The 22,364-nt window shown below is 42.8% G+C and overlaps 1 long non-coding RNA gene across 1 annotated transcript; it reads left to right on the top strand.

Annotated features, from left to right (window-relative positions):
- The first annotated feature begins 2,354 nt into the window (after positions 1 to 2,354).
- Positions 2,355 to 19,195, top strand: LOC134049665 (uncharacterized). The gene is made up of 3 exons (XR_009933626.1): positions 2,355 to 2,456; positions 10,760 to 10,950; positions 14,200 to 19,195. It is a non-coding gene; the product is annotated as an uncharacterized LOC134049665 (long non-coding RNA).
- Positions 19,196 to 22,364: the final 3,169 nt, after the last annotated feature.

Below are 22,364 nucleotides of genomic sequence, written 5' to 3'. Positions count from 1 at the left end.
TAGGTCAGTGCTCAACCTTGGGTGCAGACACCATCCCTTTCCCATTTGGGTCTTGGGCTCAGGAATAGTAGAGAATCTGTTTTAAGCCTGGAAATCAAATCAATCTTACATGCACTTGGCAACGTTGCCTTTCAGAAATATTTTGCTTTGTTGGATAACACACAACAACTCTGCAGGAGTTTCCTTTCTGGTCTCACAGGATCTCAGAGAAGTCTGTGGCATGTTTAGTCTCCTCCTGAGGCAAAACACGATGGGCAGTGCTGGGTCTATGCACTGTCTGTCACAGCACAGGACCAGACACCTTTTAAGACCAGCTCCTGCACAATGAACACTGCAAAATACAACAGGTTCCTTTATCTCCAGCCTGACAAGTATCTTTTCCTGGGCTGAGCTGGTCTCTAGGCAGGCATTTAGAAACACCTCAGCATTATCTTTCAGTCATTCACTTGCTCTGTGTGGGCAAGTCCAGCTGATTCTGGAAGAGAGAAGAAAGAGGAAGGAGCAGCATCCGTGGCTCAGCCTTCTCCCTGGGGACCAGCAGGCCCTCTGGTGCCCCTGATCAGTCTGTGCTCCTTCCACTTGCTATCAGCCATTCCATGTAGGTTTGCTTGCTGCTGAGCCGATGCCCTCATTAGAAAACTAGAGAATATGTGGAAATGAGCTGCAGCCCCATGAGGAACCCTGCACGGGCAGCAGCATCCTTGTCCTCCTGACATTCTCCAGCAGCAACACCCCTGGCTGACCTCTAAACACAGCAATCTCCATACCCTCAGGGAGAGGGAGTGCTGCAGCAGCCAAAATCACAGCAAAATGTCTTTTCTATGGATGGCTTCATCTCCTTTCAGTGGTTAAGTTCCTCTCCCTGAGAAGGAAGCAGTAACCTTTGTTTGGAGTGACCAGGCTGATGGAGGCTCTGAAACAATCCTGCCTCCCTGAGCTGTTGTTACCCTCCCATCAAAACATCCCCCCTTGGCACCACAGGAGTGCTCATAAAAATGCTGTGTAGCCAAGGGTTAGGCATTTAACCTCCTCAAAGAGGTTAAGCACCTGAAGCTTAAAAACAAAACCCACTTCAGGGTGTTAAATGACCAGCCTGTGGCTGCACAGCAAAGGTGAGGACCAGACACGCATCTTCTACCGAAAGCTTACTAGCAGAGAAAATTGGTCTTTAATAATTAAAACATACAAATATGCATCATGATTCCACTGGTTCATGACTAGAAAAGACAGCTTACCCACTTCTATGACCAATCATTAATTTGAACTCCCTGTGCACACAGAAATACAGTTTCATACACAGATTATGTTGCAGTTTGCATGTTCTAGTCTTGCTTTTCTTTACCCCTCCAGAATAGGAAACCTTAGTAACATTCAGAATAAAGGACCTTAAACCTCCAGCAGAGAAGACACCTTTATCTTGCCTTAATTTGTACTGCTTGTATCAGAATGGCATTTTTAAGATTAAGATGAAGAGATAGAAATGTAATCTCTCAGGAGTTAAACCAAGCTACCTGTGGGCCTGATGTTCTTATGGTTTGCCTGAGGAAAACAAATCTTTCATCCTTATCTACGTATTTCTTTGCTAATTAAAATGCATGGACTGCTTTAAACACTATTTACCCAAGGGGCCTTCAGCAGCGCTCTTTCACCATTAAAAAAAAAAATTTAAAAAGACCATACCAGCAGTGGAAGGTTTTAAAGAGGCCACATACAAAAGCCACTCATTAATATTCCTGAAGAGTGCTATTATCAAAGCAGGATATTAACACTACGGGTCTAGCTATTACAAAACAATTGCCAATCTAAACACATGGCAACAAGTGAAATCAGAAGCAGTTGGAGATAGACACAAAGAATGTTCTCAGATCTTGTCGGCTGTTGCAGAGAGCTCAGCAATTCAATGTCACCATTTGCATTTTAGCCTGGGTATTCCCAACACGATGCAAAAACCCTGCAGCAGCGAGAGAAAATTATCCAGAGTAAATTGGGAAGGTTTGCAGTGCTGCTAGCAATGATTCTGTTATATTCCAAATTCAATTAGAAAGGGAGGCAGCTAAAACAGCAGCACCTTGCTGATGAAGCAAATCTTTCCCAGGCTGAAGGATAAAGCAGTATTTCCAAAGTCTGTTCATGCAAGAGATTTTACAAAACTGGACGACCATAAACCCAAGTACAACAAGTTCTCCTAATTCCCTTGGCTTCTGCTTGCTTCAAATCAGCCCAGAAACATTAATTTTGGGTGTGGATCTGCAATTACAAACAAATGAGTGATCAGATCTCTGATTTTCTGCTTATCAGCCAGCCTGCCTTCATGGTATTTCAAGATAATGCATTTCAGTCTGTGTTTGCAAGAGATTAGGGCCACGCATGTGGTCAGTTCATCAGTACAGCAACAAGCAGGAAATTATGAGGCACAGGAGCTCACATGCTTGGAATATCCGCAGCTCTGGAAAAAGGTGAGTGCCACGAAAAAGTCAGTTTTTCCCTTGATTATTCTTACATCTACCCCTGTACCCATTTTGCCGACAGGCAGGTCGAGGCAACAACAGGATCACTGAATTACTGAATCAAGGCTACAGAGTGTATGGGTGCAAAGGCAAGAGACTGAAAAGCTGCACTTCTGCTATTTTCCCTATAAACAGAAATACTCCCACTTCTTTTAGCAGACAGCATTTTTAGCAGACTTGCTTTGCAGTTGAGCAATTAGGAACTCTTCCATGGTAAGCCACCTTCAGAGATGGGTAAGACTGGAAATAAAATTAGGGCAAATTTCGAAAAGTCTATATTTAAGTGTAAAGAAGGAAGTGCAATTATTTCTGAAATAATTTCTGAAGATGAGATTCCTCTGGGATAAATACCTACTGCATGTGTGGCTCTAAAATTAGTGATATCATCTACATTAATATAAATCCTCCTTATTACATTGTAATGCCCTAATGCCTAGAATTCACAAACCCTCCAGGAAAAGAGGGACTGACCAGGCTCCCCATGGCCAAAGCCCAAAAGCTGCCAGAGTTCCAGGATCATTTGGATAATGCTCTCAGGTACAAGGTTGGATTGTTGGGGTGTCTGTGCAGGGTCTGGAGCTGGGCTCAGTGACCCTTGTGGGTCCCTTCCCACTCAGGATATTCTGACATTCTCAGACACTGAACAAATCCATCTCAGAAAGGCAGGTCTTGTCCCCAGACCTTCTATTCCGGGGTGCTACACAAACTGAGGGAATATGTCCATATTTTAGCACCCTACTTCTGTCTTGTGTCATGTTCTGCTTCTGGAAGGAAAGCAACCTTTGGGATCCTGCAAACCTGAGAGGAAACCAACCAGTAACTGGAATCTTCTGCCTAAACATGGGGAACGTGAAAAGGCTGGAATCAAAATCATCCTACACACAAGCAATGGGAGAGCAGAGACCTGATAGGACCTGACTTTCAAAAACTGGAATCCATCTTAGCAGCCAGAATTAACTGACAGCATAAATGCAACCACTTCAGCTGTTTACCAAGTGACTGGTGCATACAAATCAAGGATTCTCAGTGTCTAAATGCTAATGTCTTCACAGGCTATGCAAGCACAAATTTGCACCTACAAGTGGAAGCCACTGCTTTAAACCTTTAAAAAACGTGACTGAGAGAAAGGAAAATGAGAAAGGCAACATGAATATTTCAGGGTGTGCATCCTGAAAGCTTTGGTGCAGCTGCACAGCTCCAATTAAATTCAATAGGAAACTCACATCTAAAACCCTGAGCAATACTTTGAAAAGTCTAAGGGTTTGATGTCAAGGGATGACTCTCAGAGTCAACTGCTTTTGTTCAGCAGAAGCCTTCACAGAAGAGTGAAACACAATCTCTCCTCTTACAAAAAGTGGAGGCTGAAGAGAGCAGGAAGGGAAGCAGGAAATTCAGAATAGATATTGGTATAATTGTGTCCAGCTCAGTATCCAAGGAATCACACTGACATTATTTGTAGTGGAAATTATACAAAGAGGTCAGGCTTTGGCTTTTCCATTACCCATCATCAGAGATGATTCAGAACAATTTCCATTTTCTTTGAACCAGTAAAGCCCAATCGGATGAAGGTAGCTCCTGGATAAAAGGATCAGCCACTGATCCAATTCTAATCAGCACAATGATAATTCTCTTACCTCCAGCAGGATTAATTTGATTGAATAAACAATTTGGTTCATCTTTTGGAAGAATTCAGAGAGCCCAGATGTCTTTGGACATGTGTCAGTGCTTTCCTGTGGAGCAGGGTGTGCTTTCCAAAATACTCTCGTGGTTATCTCCTTTTCCTGGGCTTTGGTTCCTACCACAGCCTCTGTTGGAGCACCTCATTTTGTCCTGGGATAAAATTAGACTGGAAGATACAGTCCAGGAGCTCACATACTGCCCTCCAGCACACCACTCATGCTACAGCTACCTGAAATAAATCCTCTGAAATGTGTGGAGTGGGGCCTGAACCTGCAGCACCATTTTGCTCTACAGCCTGTCCCCTGGAGTTCACTGCTCATAACTATGTGCAAAGCCTTCACGGGCTCCTAAGCATGGCCACACGTGTCCACAGTCACAAGAGTTTACATTAAAAAGCATTGCAGATGCTGTAAAAACATATTTCTTTTGTACATGACAAGTTTGGAGTCTACTAATGACTGTGTTGATTTGCAAAATTCCAATTATAAAGGACAATTTAAACTAAACTGTTTCTAGCAGGAATTACAACCTGCCATATTCCCTTCAGATGTGATAAGTGACAATTTTTTGTCTCAATATTTTTGCTCTGAAGCTGTTTTCTCTTTCCATAATTTTTAGTAATTTGTGTTATTTTGTGACATATCCGTGGCATCGTATCTACATATCATTACTTCGAGTTGTCATGTCACATTCCACCAGACTACTGCTGCCATGTCAAATCCTCACAGAGCAGAGCACTTGCTTTTCTTTATCATTAAGGGCAGCTGCTACTCTGTACAAATTGAAACATCAATATACTGCAGAAAGGTTCCAGGCTGCTGGAAACAGTTGCTCCTGAAATTAGTACACCAAATGCTTATCTTTTTTTTTTTTTTCTTCTCTTGTTCAAAGTGTTAACCTGTATCACTTCAACACAAGCAGGAGGCATTTCGTTCAAAGAAACAAAGTGGAGGGGGTTCCAACATCCAGAGTCTGGTTTTGAATGCTAAAACAGACAAAAAGAATGTGAGAGAAGGTCATATTTTTAGATACCTTTTTGTACATGCAGAGATCACAGAAATATCAATTGTAGTCATAGAGGAAGCCTTTGACATATCTGGAAATTTAAGCTTGCATCATTTGCATCCCAGTGCAGTGCTTTAACCATAAACCATTCATCCTGGCACAGCAATGAGTTAGATGAAGATAAAAGAGGAAAAGAGAGAAGTCAGTAAGATTACGCACACCAGAGTAATTGTTTATATTTCAATTTTTCCCTGTCAATTGCTCAAGTGGAGTTGAATAAAATAGGATTCGGAAAATAAATCTCTTAGATATTGTCAAAAGGGTCATAAATTCCAATACCCTTGGAAATCACAGTCTTGGGGCCTAAATTCAGGTCTAGGAGAATTTCAGACACCAAAGAGTGTAGATTAGCCCCAGTTCAACTTTTGAGTGAATAAAGGTGTCAGAAGAGATTAAATACATTATATTCTGCCGTAGAAGCAAGACAATGGTTGGGCCACTGTGCAAAATCATCAGTGCAGGGATCTCTGGGGTAAAAGTCCCATTTAACAGGGTGCACACAACTTCTCCTGAAGTGTTACAGGATTCAGAGTGACTGCAGGGTGGAGGAAAAGCTGTAATTCCCTCCATCAATATCCCATTCAAAAGTCAAGCAATAGCAGCTCCTGTGACTAGAAGACAAGACTTAAAAAAGCTGCAGATGGAAGAAAAAACAGTAAAAAAAATGTGAAATTGCATTTGTCTGCAGGAGCAAACAGGCTAGGAGGGCATAGCTCAAATTTAAGCTTGCTCTCTTACTTTTCCATGCCAAAGATATGCAAAGAATGGAGGATGGGGAAAAGCAAGTTTATGGCTGCAGTCTCCCTCCAACAGCTTCTCAAAAGAAGTCAAATTTAGTTTCACATTAAGTGCTCTGCAGTACTTGGATCACAAGTTCACAAGGGCATGGAAGTAGTTTGCATATAAAATAAACAAGCAAATAAAGCAGAGGGAAACTCATGAAAAGAGAAATTTGGGAAAGCAAAAACAAAGGCAGAGTGATCAGATGGTAGAAAAGTATCTTCCACAAATAGCTCCGACTCTCCCTTTTCCTGCTCCCTTTCCAAGTCCAAAATATGAACCAAACAGCATCAAAGTAACAGATACTAATCCATCATCAAACATTCCTTTTGATTCCTGGCAGGGAAAAGAAAGGACCTGCAGCTTTCCTCTGCAGACACGATTCAAAGCCAGCCCTTGGAAGGAGCAGAGGCCCAGAGCAGGCTTTGCTCCCCATCAGGGGTCCCTGGGTACCAGCTCTGCTCTGCCCAAGGGCTGGGACATCCCAGTGGCACCAGTGTGGGAGCAGCCATTCTCAAACAGGGAACATGCCAACCTGTTTGATCCTAAAAGCTACTGGGAAATAGTTTAGGAACATGACCAGGAGTTTCTTTCTTCTACTAGGAAAGAAATTCAGAAGTTACACAGTCTGGATAGCTTTTCTTTTTACTGGATTAGAACAGAACTGATTAAAAGTCAGTCTTACACATCAGTTTAAGGTAACCTTCTTTTGCACTCTCTTTCTCAGCAGACAGCAACACTACCTTTGAAGATAACCATTCATGCATAAAATTACTAATAGAGACCATCTATCTGACAAATGTCTGTTCCTTAATAATTTATATCACTTGATCTATTTTCAAAGGTTAGTCTTACATTTAAAATTACAGTTCTGAATAGGTCAGCCTGTTACTTAAAGATAAATTACTCCACCTCTCCGTGTTACAGTGTTGTGTTTTGATAACGACAGGTTTTTTATTCCCATGCTTTCCTCTCCTTCTCAGAATCAGCATACCAAAATAGCAGCACAACCCACCTTGCCCATTCCTCCCAGTAGTCCCATTTTGATTATTTTTGACTAAGGTATCCTGAGCATCAACTTACAGCCCTTTACCTGTTTTAGCAAAGACTTAGGAAAGACTCAGCACTCCAGGATGAAAAGATGAATCAATGATGCATGATAGGACTAAGCTCAGTCCTGCTGTGTGGAAACTAAAATGCTGTATAACCAATGCTATTACATTCATAGTAATTAAAGGATAATTTCTGCTCTCCTCTAGATTGATAAAGCAATAAAATGACAATGTTTAAAGAGGAAATGCCAGTGTAATGTTCATGCATTTAACAACTACCCAGGAGATACACATTGTAAATATACTTATAACAGAGAAGTTCCCACTGTTTTATATAAGGAAGCATTTTGTGCTGGTAATTTCATACCACTGAGTAGTCTGGAAAGTTACTGGACCACAGAAAACTTACTTTTTTCTTTTTTGGAACACATGCTATTGGTATTTTTCAACGATTGTGAAGAACTGTCAGATTATAACAGTTTGTCACATATCTTATTACAAATACATTTCTGAACTACTGAGGGTGAAAAGCTCTTCTCAGGCAACCCAGACATCTGCACACCAGATTAGTGCACCCTTCTGTTAGCTCAGCAATAGCAGGAGGGAAGGGAAAAGCAATGTTTGGAGTCTGTGGACATTGTGTGTGAGCTGCAGGAGTACAGGTCTCCAGGAACAGCATCCAGCAGCACAGTGCCAGGAGAGCAGTGACATCCCTCCAGCACAGAGCTGCTTGGGGGTCTAGACAGGACAGAGTCCCACCCTGCACAGACACCATCTGGACAGGGAAATTGAGAGGTCTTGTGCAGCAGTCCTGCAGGATTTCTCTAAGTTGTGCTCCCGATGTAGCAGCTCAAGTGGAATAACTGGCCTTTGCTTTGCAGATAAAAATGAAATGAGAATCTGCATGACCCCTTGAAAACAGACTCAGAGGTTCACTCTTCTCCCATGAAACCAGTGCAGTTAATGGAATTGTCTCTATTGTTCCTTGGCTGGGTCCCTATTCTCCTGCATTCTCCTCAGAGTTAATCAGGACAAGTTTAGAAATAATACATCCATTCCAAATATTATTTCCTGAGGCCCCTTCTGAAACAAATGCATGTATACAATATATGCATATGAAGAGCAGGAAGTCAGCACCTCCAACACAGATACTGTACAAACAAGCATCAGGTACCAGGCACAAATAACCAGATGTTACCCAGAGGCAAATTATTCACAATTTTTTGTGATAAACAAATCAGTGATAAAGAGACCAACCAACCCCAGCTACCAAGATTCAAAATGCCTTTTGCAGGTGCCAGCCAGGAGAGAAGAACCCAGCCCAGCACATGAGCAGCTACCAGGGTCTCAGGACACAGGAGCTTTTATCAGTGCAGCCCATTTAATGTGCAAAATGCAACACAGGACTTGTAGAAAATTTTGACACCGCCGTGGGTATTAACAGGACGTTCCCTGTAATGCTCACACAGCCTGTCCTTTACCTATGCAAGGTGTAAATGCTGACTTTCTTGAGCCATTTAACTCCTGTGTGACTCCTCTTCTGCATCTCCTCACCCTGCAGCTCCCACTTGGAGTGTTACACTACTCTGGGTGTACCCAGTATCCCAGGAACAAAGTGCATCCTGCTTCACAGAGAGCAAACACAGATGGCAGAACTACAGATCTGTCATTTCAGACCCTGGGCAATAAATTATTCACAAAGAAACAAAGCAGGCTTCAGATGGCCCTAGGAAGACTACCAAAGGTAGAATAAGAGAAAGAATGGATAAAATGCACAGTTTGTATTTCTGTAATTTTTTTATTTTTTTTTAGCCAACTAATATGAAGGGCTGGAAACCTTGGTATATCCCACTGCCAGCTCTTTCATGCATCAGCAGAGCCTCTGTTTACTGTAAGGGGATCTACCTAAATACAGGGGTTCAGGAGAGGCAGGAGTTGAGTAGGAAGCTGCAGCCCACAGGGCAGGGCTGTATCAGTGCAAGAGATGCTTTTACTCCATTGGCAAATGTGAATTGTCATATTCAGTCCATCCATTATTGTTCCCTTGTAGATGGTTGTGACATCTAATTCTTTCAGGGCTTGTAAAGCATGAAAAACCCTATATCTTCACCACAATCTAAAACATTTAAAATGTTTTAAATTGTATGGGCTACCCCAGATCACCTTCCCCAGCAAGAAACTAATTCAGACTGCTTGAAGTACAATCTTTTTAGCAAACTTTGAGCGATGAATCCACCTTTCTTATTTCAGAGTATAGTCCTGTTCTTGGCATGGAAGGACAGAATATAGGACATACAAACAAACAAAATGAAACAAAGCAAAAAATCCCACCCCAAAACACACTGCATTATACAGCAAGCAACATGTCTATACACCTGTACAGACAAGGGAGTTCTGACTCCAGCCCTGCTCCAGCTTCCTTTTGCTAATCTATTTTAGTCAGAGCTGGACAAGACAAAGCCTGATGGCTGCAATCCTCCCAGAACAGGTGGACTCTCATTTTTTCAGCCAGCAATCCCACATTTCCTGTATCTAGACCTTATTTTGATTCTTCCAGCTTAAGGCCCCGTTGGCCTTTCCTTTGCCATGACTCTTGCTGGGTGATTATCTACATTTGCTCACTTGTTTTGTGATCATCCAGAGGCCACACTGCAGGATCTTTGTTGCTCTAACATGTACCAAATCCCATCAGTTCCAGTGCTGTGGCTGGCAGGGCAGGCTCTCATTCCTTAGTCACCCTCTCAAATGCCAAGGCACTGAATTGCCAGAGCTGTCTGATTGCACCCAGAGCCAATTACATCAGCCTTCTGCCAACCTGGGGCTTATCTGCTCCCAGGAATTAATTCCTGTTTTGCTGCAATGCACAACCAAAGTTTTAAGTTCCTTGGCCAATTTATTACAATTAGTCTTTCTGCAGTGTGTTTGGTCTTCCTCATAATTACCCCACAGAGGCTGTGGTTCTGAAAATTGCTCCGTGCACTCCTCTGCTTCCTCAGATCCCACACTTTGATGGAGAGGCAAATACTTACTTTTCCACCCCCATTCCCTCCTGCACGTGTAAATCAAGCAAATTGAAGCAGCACTCAGTGCTTGGTAGCGTGGCACTGAGGGTGGGAGATGAACTGACAGGCTGGCAAACGCGCAGCTCAGATTCTCCACTTTGGGAAGTTATTCACAATCGATTTCCTCTGATGGGATCACCTGGAGTTGGTTTGTCTGTTTGTTTTCTGTTCCTCATCTCACATGACAGAGCAGCCCAGTGCTGTTCTGTTCTGAGGGGCAGGTAGGAAAACAACCACACGAGGTGTTTTCCCACAGAGCTTTCCAGAGTGCCCCAAACAAGTGATCCTTTCCCAGAGGGATGAGGACCCAGCTGGAGGATGGCCTGACATCACCACCAGAGGAAGAAATTCACTGAGCTCTTCCTTTCACATTTATTAGCATCAGGATTTACTTTCTATGAAAAGTGGTGGGAACAGTGGTAGGGCACCAGTCCTGCTGGGAGACATGTAGAAAGAAAGACTTTATAGTGTTTAAAGAAGGGAAAAGACTTCAAGGGATGTCTCTTGAGGCTGACAGTTGGGGTAGGCTGCCTGAGGGCTGCAAATTAAGGATTTGTGAGAACCAAACTCCCATTAGTCCCCACGTTAGCAATTCCTTTTCCTTTCTCTGCAGAAGACAGAAGACTGGATGGATTCTGAGGTTGTCCTCAGCAGGACCTTCCCAGTAGACATCAAGGCCAGCTGCCCTGAAGACAGGACTGAGAAATCTCCTTTCCTGAAGTTTCACCAAAAGGTGGTGGGCTGAACCATGCAAAATCCTGATGCTGACCTAATTTTACCAAGAACAAAATTTCATTGCCTCTGGTACAGAAATATTATTTATCTATATTACTTAAGTCAAGATTTATAAAGTACCTAGAATTCTCTGAGGGACTGGCAAGCACTGAATTTATTTATGCATAAATTACACATGCACAGGGTATTTTGGTTGTACATCTTCCCCTTCCGGAGCTTTTTCTCAACCTGAGAATAAACCTCTTATTTACTAGGCTCCCCAATATGTTATGTGGCAAGCTCACCAAAAATAAGAGTTATTTTCCCTGTGGCATTTCAAGTTGTAGTCCTAACTCTGTAAAGTCTATAGTAACCCTGAGTATTTTCACAGAGAGCCATACGGCCACGCCAGGCAGGTGTTCCTCAAAGTCCTCAAACAATTATCAGTGTCATGACTGTTGCTTTTACTTCCTGGAGTGTTTCACTCCATGGCTGCACATCATGTGAGTTGTGGCAGAAAGGACCATGCTCACATTTGGGATCTGTTTGTTCCTCTGAGGGTGTTTTGATGCAACTGTCTCAGCCATTTCACCTTCAGCTGGCCCCCTTTCCACAGATGACCAGTCATCCAAAACACCAGAGAGATTTTAAGCCTCCTTGATCTGAGGGAAGTGGATGAAAAAAGACATGATGCAGGCAAATGCCACATTTGTGTCACTGACGGAAAGCCTGCTGCCAGGATACATTATTCAGTACCTAACAGACCTCCTGATATAACCCTGTGCTGAACTCTCCTCAAAAGATCAGCCATCCGTGGCTTCCCCACAGCAGGTGGAAAGATTTGCTGCCACAACCTTGGGGCCAGAGAGAGGAATACCCACCCCTGCATGCCCACAGCCCATGGAAATACTCTTTGTGACAAGCAGCATGTCCACTTTTTTCTTCATGGAGAATTCTCTGCTGTGAGCCTGTATCTGTATCTATATAGATAAGAGAGTCCTGACTCCAGGCACTGAAAATAAGTTGATCTCCTACTCTGCCTGGAAGTCTATGACAATGAACAATACAAAAACATACTGGTTCTTTTCTCCCAAACATATTAGTACTGCTGAAAAGGAACAGATCTGTCAGCTCAAACCTTCAATCCTGGTCTTACATCACGTCCCCACATAGGATTGGAGAGAGAACGAGGGTGGAATCTGTTCCCTGAGCAGCCCTTCCCTGTGCTCTGGATCTGCAGGTACAGACAGAACAGGACACAGTTGTGTCCTGTCCCGTGCACAGCCTCACCTCCCATCAGACAGGGACAAAACATACTGGTAGGTTCTGATCAGGTTCTGCCCTCCTTGCTCTTCTTAACTGGCTCTCTGCTAGAATCTGTTTTGGGGGTAATGGAAAGGAAAATTGAGTTAGACCTTTTTAAAGGGTTTGCTAATGAATTTATTCATGAAAGACTGCAAGCCTGAGTTTTCCATCAAACACCACCACAGGCTTAGTTAACCAACATTCACCTACGACTTCTACTAGAAAAGCCAGGATGCTGCTTTCCTATTGCTTCAATACCATTTTACAGTTCTTGGCCATGTACTGCCCCTGCAGAGCATCAGCTCATCTTCTGCAGTAATGAGATCAGCACCAGAGAAGTTCCTGGCACAGCTTATGTAAATCCTAACCTTTTCATACTTCAAGACATCTTTGCAACTGCAAGGCACCCCATGTCAAAAAGCCAAAGCTCTCCATTCCATTCCATTCCATTCCATTCCATTCCATTCCATTCCATTCCATTCCATTCCATTCCATTCCATTCCATTCCATTCCATTCCCTCACAGTTTTCAAGAGTTTCTTGAGATACAGGAATATCCACTGTTTCTTGCTCTTTTTGAAATTTAAATTAAAAACTATGCCAGCCAGTCTGTATTGGGCATAATAAATATATTTCAAATATATACCAGAACAAAGACTGGTAACTGTGGGGCTGGCAGGCCACACAATCTGTTATAGAGACCTCTGGTGACTGCAAACGCAAGCACTGTGTCACAGCGAGGCCAAAAGGCAAAAACCAGGTCATAAAGGCACAGAAAGCCATACAACAGGCATATGGATTCTGAGATCAGAGCCAGCAGACCTTTTACTTCTAAAATCTCTCGCAGTGTTACAGCTGGAGCTCCCAGCATACAAAAAGCTGTATTACCAGATCATCAGCCCAAATCCTTCTGGATGTACTCCAGCCACAAAGTGCTGGAGAGGAAAATTTTATTTTTGGTTTTGTGTTCCATCTGTCCCGATTCACAGACAAGGTGCTGGCCAGACACAGCCCAGAGATGCTTCTGTCTCCCTCAGACCCTAAGGCCACCCTCATAAAGCACACTAGTTAAGCAATAAAAATGTAAAACTGTGATGATATGACCCTGGCTGGACTCTTGGTGCCCTTCAAAGTCACTCGATCTCTCCCTTCCTCAGTTGGACAGGGGAGAGAAAATAAAATGAAAGGCTCATGGGTTAAGCCTTTCTCTTACTCCTCTCTCCCAGCTGCAGCTGTGCAGGTTTTTTCCCCCCTCTTCTTCAAAACACAGAGTCTTCTAAGTTACCTTTGCTGCCATAGGACCCATCCACTGTGTGATCAGATGAGAGCTTATGACACACACAGATGATTAATGATAGCAGTAATTAAGAAGGTGGCTGATTTTCACATGTAAAGCCCTGGCTGCTCCCCTCTGGACCTCAGTTTCTGCAGTCAGGTAACTCCTGACAATCCCTGCAGCAGTGATTTATCTTTCTATCAGAGAATGCATGGGATGTCTCACTTCTCGCTGCCGGGGGATTGCAGCCCTCCATCCTAATCGAGAACTCACAAGGCAGATAAGGTGCTCAGGTTTAATGTCTGAAGCTCTGGAGTTGTTGGGCAAAAGGTTTGGCACAGAGTGTAGAAATGTAAGGGCAGACTGAAATGAGATGAACTTTTGCAAATCTTTTGTTTAAGTGATTGCTAGAATATTCTGAATAGTTACAATTATGGCCAACCCAAGCCATTACCTTTAGCAGATTTTTTTTATTATCTTGTTTGGGTGTTCTTAAATACTTTTTGTTCTCTCTTTTAAATTTAGATATAATACTTCAAATGTATCCAGGATTTACTCTAATCTTGCTAGAAATAAGGTGAATTTCAGAAATTTGTTGAGACCAGCCCTGAAGTCACAAAGTAGTCCAGAATGGTTGCGATGTCCAGAGTGGGACAAGGAATGGCAGGAGCTCCAGGGAGAGTGGGTAGGACAGAGATTGCTGCTCAAGAGCCTTTCAGAGGCATTCTGCTGAGCTCTCCCCATGCCCTTTCTTCCCAGAGACTCATCCATGACCAGTGGCAGAACCAAACCTGGAATGAGGTGCCAGGCTGATGCCTCAAAGTCATCCAAGACTGGAAAAGGCTGGATGGCCACAAGACCTCATGCCACGTAGAACACAACCATAACACAGAGATGTGAAAGATGCAAAAAGACAAATCAGAAAGCTTTGGCAACTTTTCCTCCATCAGGCAAACAGATATTGGCATCTATGTCTGCTCAGGCTTTGCCTGGTGAATAATTGATGCATTTCCATGTGTTTTTATTCAAAACTGACTTTCAAGTTCCAATATTTCCTGATATTCTTAAAGATTAGAAGTTGATAATTGAGATTTTTTGTAATCATCAAAGAGTCTACATCAACAGAGACTTGGAAATTTTAAAAAAGAAGAGAAAGAAAGAGTGAAAGGAAAAACAAAAGGCATCTCTAATAACTGTGGCAGGAACTAAGCAGACACTGAGCTGTCAGTAAGTAAAAACATATTGTGGCAGGCTGCAGTTTACCTATGCTTGCATGCAGCCATCGAAGGCTCAGTGGGACTAATTACGAAAATATGATTATAATGGATTAGTAATTCTGTCAATCAGACACATGCATATGGTAACAAAAGAGCAATGGGTAAAAATGCCACAGGACAGGAGATTTTAATGCTGTGGGTTAGTACCAAAAGCACGTCTCATGGGAGAAAAAAAAAATTGAGTTATGTTGGGAGAGAACTGCTGGGATTGTATATTAACAAGAAATCATGTATCAGATCTATGGCTCAGAAACACATTAAAACCAGCTGCAAAGCCATTTTTACCCCTTCTCTCTAAAAATGGTTTTGACAGATTTGGAAAGGGTGAGATTTCAAGCTGCACTAAAAGTTTGCAGGTAGAACTGGTAAACCTCAGCCTTAGATGGGCCTGCTGAATCAAAAGAGAGGGAGATATCTCAACCACCAAGGACATTTCATTCAACTTTGAAATCACATTCTACAATCAAAGAACAAGAAAATCTGTGGGAAACATTGCCATTCAAAATTGGAGAAGAAGAAAGTGTCTCTGAATCTCTTTCCTTAATGGATATTCTTCCATTTCCTCCTCACCCATGCCTGGTTTGCTATTCAGAACCTGCAGGAGAGCTGGACTACGGTCAGGATGTCTCAGGGAAGGCAGCCTAGGACCTGTCCCCTGTCTTGTTTTCTATATAAAAGCACCATGAAGTAATTTATTTGGTAGAACAATGTGATTTTTGTAAATAACTGCAAGCACTTCAAACTCCATTCTCTGCTTTGCAGCTCTGCCAATACATGCCCCAGTGGCCTGGACAACTCTTGGCATATTAACATGGGTTTGTCACAATTTTTGTTCCTTGCTAGCTCGGGGGGTTGAGGCAGCTCCTGTGTTTATGGGCCAGTCTGGAAGGCAGTGTTGCTCCAGGGGAAGCAGCCACCTCCTGGCTCAGCCTTGCACAAGCCAAAGGAGCCAAAAGCAGCTGGGATCAGATCTGCCTGCAGCTCCCTGGGAGGATCGGGAGCACTGGCATCTGGAAAATCAGGATGCTCCAGCTTCCCTGGCTTTCTCATTTGTACTGGGGAGTGTGGGGATGGAGGGGGCTGGGAGACTAAATGGGAACCAGCCTGTCAGTCTGTGGAACTGCCAGGGTATTGCTGTGATCAGAGTATCTCTTTCTCACTTTTGGCTGGAAAGGCTGACCTGGAGCAGAGACTGGACAGAGTAAAAGGGATCAAACTGGTATTTATTGAAAGGATCCACCTTGGGCAGTGCAAGAGCCTGGCCAGGGCTGCACCCCAATCAAATCCGAGATGGATCCTGGTCACGAGTTTTTACACTTTTATAAGTTTTGGTTCATCTACATACTGGGGTCAATTATCCAACCTCAGCCCCAGGCTATGAAGTCTCAGCCCCTGCCTTGCCCCCTTCCCCTCGCTGTTGTTTCTGCTTTTTGGGTACCAGTTGTCCCTGATTCTCCAGCTAGGAAGGAATTGTTTTGTCTGGCTACCCTGTGAAGAGAACTTACTAACACCTAACATGAAGCTTCAGAGTTACACACTAAGCAGCAGAGATTCTGAAAAATATAAAAGCTAAAACCCAAGGCATCATCATGGCTAATGTAAAGCCAGCCAGTTAAAGTCCTTCTAATCCCAGCTGGTTTCATCAGGTACTGGCACCAAAGTTGAAGGATGAAGAGTTTCTACATAAATATTGACCATAGAGCAGAGCTGTGACAAGACACTGGAAACAGATCAAGTGAAGACAAAAATATTTGTATATCCCTGGTCCTTCCTTTAACCTGCCACTTCACAGATGCCTCAGGAGGCATTGTACCTGTAAAATGAAACATAGAGAATAACTCATAATAGTTTCACACTCTCTTGTGACATCACCTTGTTTTTCCTCAAGTAAAAGTCTGTTTTTTTAATTGTAATTGCTCTGAAATTATTCTGAAAACTGGATTCAAATATTGAATGCAGCATCTCTGCTAGGATGGAGAAGGAAGAAAGGAGCAAGCTGGCACAAACAGGCAGCAGCTAGATTTTAAAACGTGCCCATTCAAATGGACGATCAGCTTAATTTTGAATATAATTTCTATCTTACAGCCTAACAGGTAGAGACACAGACTTTATGCTGGCAAAGGCACAATAAAAAAAAAAGCCATCAAAATCAGAATGTCCAGCCCAAAAAGATGTGCTGCTAGCCCCAATCTAAAACATTGAAGAGCAGGAAGTGCCACCAGGAAAGGAAAAGGTAATAAGGTGATAAAAAGTAAATCCCACGTAGGTGAGAGTAAAATCCATCTGGTTTGGCTGGAACTTCTGTCCCCCTTCAGCCAAGGGGATGATTTGATTGTACCCCATGATTTGAACTACAAAATGATGCAGATGGTTTCCTGCAACAACCTGACTGAAAGCCTATGTGAAAATAAAGACTGTGGAGAGAGAGGAGGAACCAAGGCACAGTGAGATGAACCCTCAGCACAAGATCTTCCCCTTTTTTTTGTGAACACCTCCTTTCACCACTTTGTTCTACAAAATTCCCATTGCTTCAGCAGCAACAGACTGAGCATCATCTCAGGAGCTTCCTCGGGAGCTCCTTCCCAGCTCACAATTCCCAATTCACAAACAAATTAATTGTCAAAAGCAAGAATGCACAGAACTTTAGGATCTACAGTTTTCAGCAGATTCTTGGGCCATCAGTTCCAATTTGTGCTTGTTTTCATGTACAAGTGGGTGAGCAGCAAGCACAGGTGTGCTGTCATTCTTGTAAAATAACTTCCTTCCACAAACAAGTTTCTCCCTGCTGAGCATTTTCGTAACCTGCTACTTACTATTTGTCCCTAAATGAGCAGCTGAGGGCTCCTACGTGACCTGTGCTGTGATCACAAGGGTTTTCCTTGAGCTTTGGTTTCAGATTAAGTAATTCACAAAATGGAATGGCTGCTGCTGGAGGGGAAGAAACAAAAAAAAAATAATAATTCAGCTCATTTGGAGATGTCACTGTGGTTCAGAGGGAAAGCCAACAAAGGGACCATGTAAGCAAGGATAAGCTGTGGAAAAACATATTAAATATGACTGTCTGGTAAAATGCCATAATGCTGATAAGGTATTTTGGATGACAGTGAATCCAGCTCATGCATGGTGCCCTCGGTCCAGTACATTTTATATCAAACATTCAAAAATCCTTGTCAGGATGTTTGTCCCTGTGGTTGCTCAAACATGCACTTACGCTGCCTTCAAGTCCCCACATGTCAATAACCCAGCACTGATTTGATTTCCAGGCTCGCAGGTTTCACTGCGAGTCACCCAAAGAGACCCAGTAAAGCCATTTGGACTTGGAACAGCCTGTGTTGTCAGTGGATGCACCTGCAGTAGCTGCACAGGGGTGTTATATCCACTGAACAAGTCATTCTGAAGGCAGCAGATCTACAGATTATTTTAATAACCTGTTTGATTTAAAGACTTGTCATTTTTGTGCGCCATGAAAACATGCTCAGGACTTTTACCCAATGCAAGCAGAGAAAGGAATTTACTCCTTGTGGGAGCTGATGAGGTAGATCCATGAAAGGATCATGCTCCTGCCTAGCAATCCTCCTCTTTAGAAAGTGCAGGGAGCTCCTGATAGGTAACTAAGTGCTAATCTCTCATACTAGGATCACTTTGATCAAGATGTGCCACCACAGGATCTAAATTTTAGACAGCAGTTTAAAACTATGAGTTTTCACGAGACTTTCAGAAAAGAGCATTCTCAACACTTCAGCTTCCCTCTCTCCAGTGGCAATAAGTCTATATGCACTCAGAATTGGACAATTTAGCCAAATCCAGTACTCTGAAATGATGGAGCAGTAGGATGTAAATAGTTCAGATGTTGATAATATCACATATTTCATTGTCCTGCTGAAAAGATGAATTCAGCTGGCTCCTTGCACAGACCTCCCCACGTGTCTAATGAGACTATTTTCATGTACTTGGTGGCAGACACAAGAGAGGTGATGAAGGGAGCCAATTTTGGGAAGGACATTGGAGATTAATCAGCAGGTGCTCTCCCCTCCATGTACATGTTCTCTGCTGAAAGGCACAAGCCCACTCAGAGCCTTGCTGCACAAAATCCCTGCAGGCTATTGCAAAATGCAAGCCAGAGGCCAGCTGATTAGAAAGGCACTACAGCAGGATTGATTTTGGGTCTACATCTTACATTTCAAGTGATCAGAGTTCAAAACCAAGCTTTAAAGGGAAACCAGCTCAGACATCAGGGAACAGGCAGCAGGCAGGAATTGTGTAGGAATGGACTCTGCTGTGGAGCTGGGGTTGGGCTCTGCCAGGTGTGCTCAGAAACCACAGGCACCAGCACCTCCATCAGGTCTGAAATCCAGGCTGGGAACACAATGCCCACTCCAGGGTTTAAATCAAGTGAGGTAACACTGGTCACCACTGCAGAATTTTCCCTCTGAAATCAATAAGGAATTCCCATCGACATTAAAGGATTCTTGAAAGAGTTCCAAAGCTGTTGTCTGGATTTTTTTGTTCACATCTGACTGTGTTAGAAAGGAACTTGGTAGCAGCATTCACCAATTTACCAGGCACAAGGATAAAAAGAAGGTACCCGAGAGCAACACTGTCCACTAAACACAATTTCTAAAGGGCTCCACTCCATCAAGAATGTTGTTACTCATAAGTACACTAGTTCAACTAAGTCCATGTTTTTCAAGGAACAGCAGTCTTAACAGCACCTGATCTTGAATTTCTTAAAGGAAAATGGCAATAGCAAAAAAATAAATATTCTAGTGCAGAGATAATGTTGGAAATATGACAAGGAAAAATCACTGGAAATCAATAAATAATCCCCAACCTCTCACTATGCTTTTCCTCTAAAACTATGTCACCATGCTTTTACTATTTTCCTATATATCACATTTCTTTAGCTCAGCAAACTGGAGCGCTTCTGATAGTTCATTACACTATGAAAACAGCTACTGCTTTATTAATGACTACAATACTGTTTCTCAAGGATTAATAAATGTATTTTGAAGATATCTGAAACAGAAGGGAGGAAATAACCTTTGGTCTGAGAAAAAGAAAAGAAAGCATAAAAGAAAGATGCATAATTAGCATAGAAGTAAAGAGTTTTGTATGAAAAAAGAGGTTTCATTAAAGAAAGGGCTTTTCTTGAAGAAGGGTTTGTGTGCCCAAGCCTGTATGGTTTTCCTGTGCTATGCACTCTACTCAAACCTATCCCTTCCCCTATAACTTCTGGCAGCATCATTCACTTTCTGAAGGCTGCCAGCATTTACCTCCCTGCCATGATGTTCTCAGATTCCAGCATTCCCCATTAAAAGGTAGGGTTTCCACTTGCTCATAGTCACAAGACTCATTCTCCTGAGGCAGTATCTTTCACATCCTCTCTCCACCTATTTCCTCTGTAACTAATTCCTACAGATCTTACAGGGACTCCTCAGTTCAAACACCAACTCAGCAGTGCTGGATGCAGATCCTTTTTCATCCCCTCCTCTCCCACCAGAAATGAGAGCCGAGGAAAAACCCTTCTCTCTCATTTTTAAAACAGATTTGTTCAGCTAGAGCTCTACTACCACCTTTCAAATGATGGCAAGTGCTGGTAATTGGGGGATGGGGGGGGTGTTTGGAAAAAGTGGAGGAGTTTATGACTCCAATTGAGAGCAATAGTCCCTTATTTACAGGGCTACAGATCCTGCAATAGCCACACACCATGAGCAGGATTCCCTTCTTCCCATTTCCCCAGCAAAATGGGACCACTCAGACTAAAGGAGAACCCTTCATAAGATGCATGGCAGAGTGTGCCTGCAGTTTGTCAAGGCAAAGTAAGAAAAAGATTTTATTGGTATCATTTTATTTCCAGTTAAGTCCCATAAAATCAATCTCTGGGAAGTTCCAGAGGTTGATGTCTGCATTTACAGGCTAATGCAGCGAGCAGGCATAGCTGGAAATAGATAGCTGTAAAAAGAGATAGCAGCAATGCAAATTGGGCTGAATCAGAAAATTATGCCCTGAATAGCAGGACTGTAAAAACAGCAGAGGCAGAGCGAGTAAAACTGAGATTTCCCTGTGTACACCGTGGTTTGTAAATTCTGTGTGGGAGCAGGTGTAGTGGCAGGGCAGCACTGAAGAACAGCAGCCTTTTTCCTCTAGGAAATTGTCAAACACTTTTGGAACCGAGGTTGTATCCAAAGGCAGCAGAAGGTCCAAACTATACAAAAATGCTTATGTATGCAAAGCTACAACTGCATGTAAAAAACCTGAAACTTAAAATTTTTCGAAATGAGTCCTGCTGCATTTTTGAAGTCATGTACCAAAAAAAAAAAAAAAAAAAAAAAAGAAGAAAGCGAGAGAGTGAGAAATCAGGTCTTTTCAAGTCTCCAGGTACAATTTACTATGCATTCCACAAATTTGCTCATTCAGTTCAAATTGAACCTCAATCCTTTTGCTTTCTTTATGACTACAGAGCAGGATCCAAACACGCTGCAAGTTTCAATGTACCATCCCTGCTGAGTAGGCATCACTACAAAGCACTGTTAACTCAACCTTTCCCTTTAAACATAAAACAGCGTTTTGAGTCAGGACCTGTGGGCTTTTTCTTAGTTTGGATCCCATTTTAGCTGCTGCCTAAAGCAGAATGCCTGGAGCATAAATGAGAGGGCAAAAATCTAAGTCAGAGGCATTCTGCTAACTCTAATTTATATTTCAACTAATTGAAATCAAAACAGAATGAATTTGAAATAAAAGCTGTGATTCTCAGGACAGCCCATGGCCCAAAAAGGAGATGTAACAGGGAGGCTGTGGCTGCTGCTGCTGCTGCTGTGGGGCTGAGTGGACCTCACGCCGTAAGTGAGGCTGCACACAAGATGAGAACAGGTTTGACCTTTGAAATAATTCCCTTCTCATGGAAGCAAAATCTGACTTCATACCCACATAAAGCATTCTTCCAAATAGGTAACAACCAATTTCAGGAGCAGAAATTGGAAACACACGTACCTTACAGCAGGGATGGTTTGCGTGGGTGAGGAACAGAGAAAATTCACACACATAAAAAAGCTGTTCTTCTGCTTTCCTTTCTCTCCAGTTCTTTCCCACCCAAGGACTTGGGGGTTTGGTGCCCTGCTCCAAACACGCTCTGAGCTAAATTCTGCCCTGATCCCAACCCTCACCCCTCCCAGACAAGCAGCTGCCTGCAGGTCACACGTGGCACCCCAGGAAGAAAATTCATTGTTTCCATATAAATACAGCCCTTCCTGAAAATGGAAGAGATGAATCAACACCACATCATTCCTGGTTCTTAGGGAGTCTCAGGATGCTCATCTTTCCTGCACAAGTCAACAGGCAGGTGCCACCAGCTTTAGAAATCACCTTTCAGAGCTTGCTCCATGCAGTTCTTGAGTTTTTTCCAGTCCCTTGAAGTCTTGCTTTTTAGCCCCTCATTCCATTCAGTAGCTGCCTCTTTTTTAACAGGAATAATACAATTTTCAAACTTTTCCAAACAGCTCCATTTTTTATCCTCCTCCCAATTACACTGACCACCACTGGTTTTATTTATTTCTCTAATATCTCTCCAGTACTGCAGCATGCAGAAATACAAACTTTACTTCAGCTCTTTCCACAGCACCACATTAATCTCCCTCAAAACTCATTTCA

The sequence above is a fragment of the Cinclus cinclus genome, chromosome 14 (assembly GCF_963662255.1).
Source record: "Cinclus cinclus chromosome 14, bCinCin1.1, whole genome shotgun sequence".
Classification (NCBI taxonomy): domain Eukaryota; kingdom Metazoa; phylum Chordata; class Aves; order Passeriformes; family Cinclidae; genus Cinclus; species Cinclus cinclus.
The sequence above is the reverse complement of the archived record's forward strand: the minus strand, read 5'-3'. Positions and strand labels throughout refer to the sequence as shown.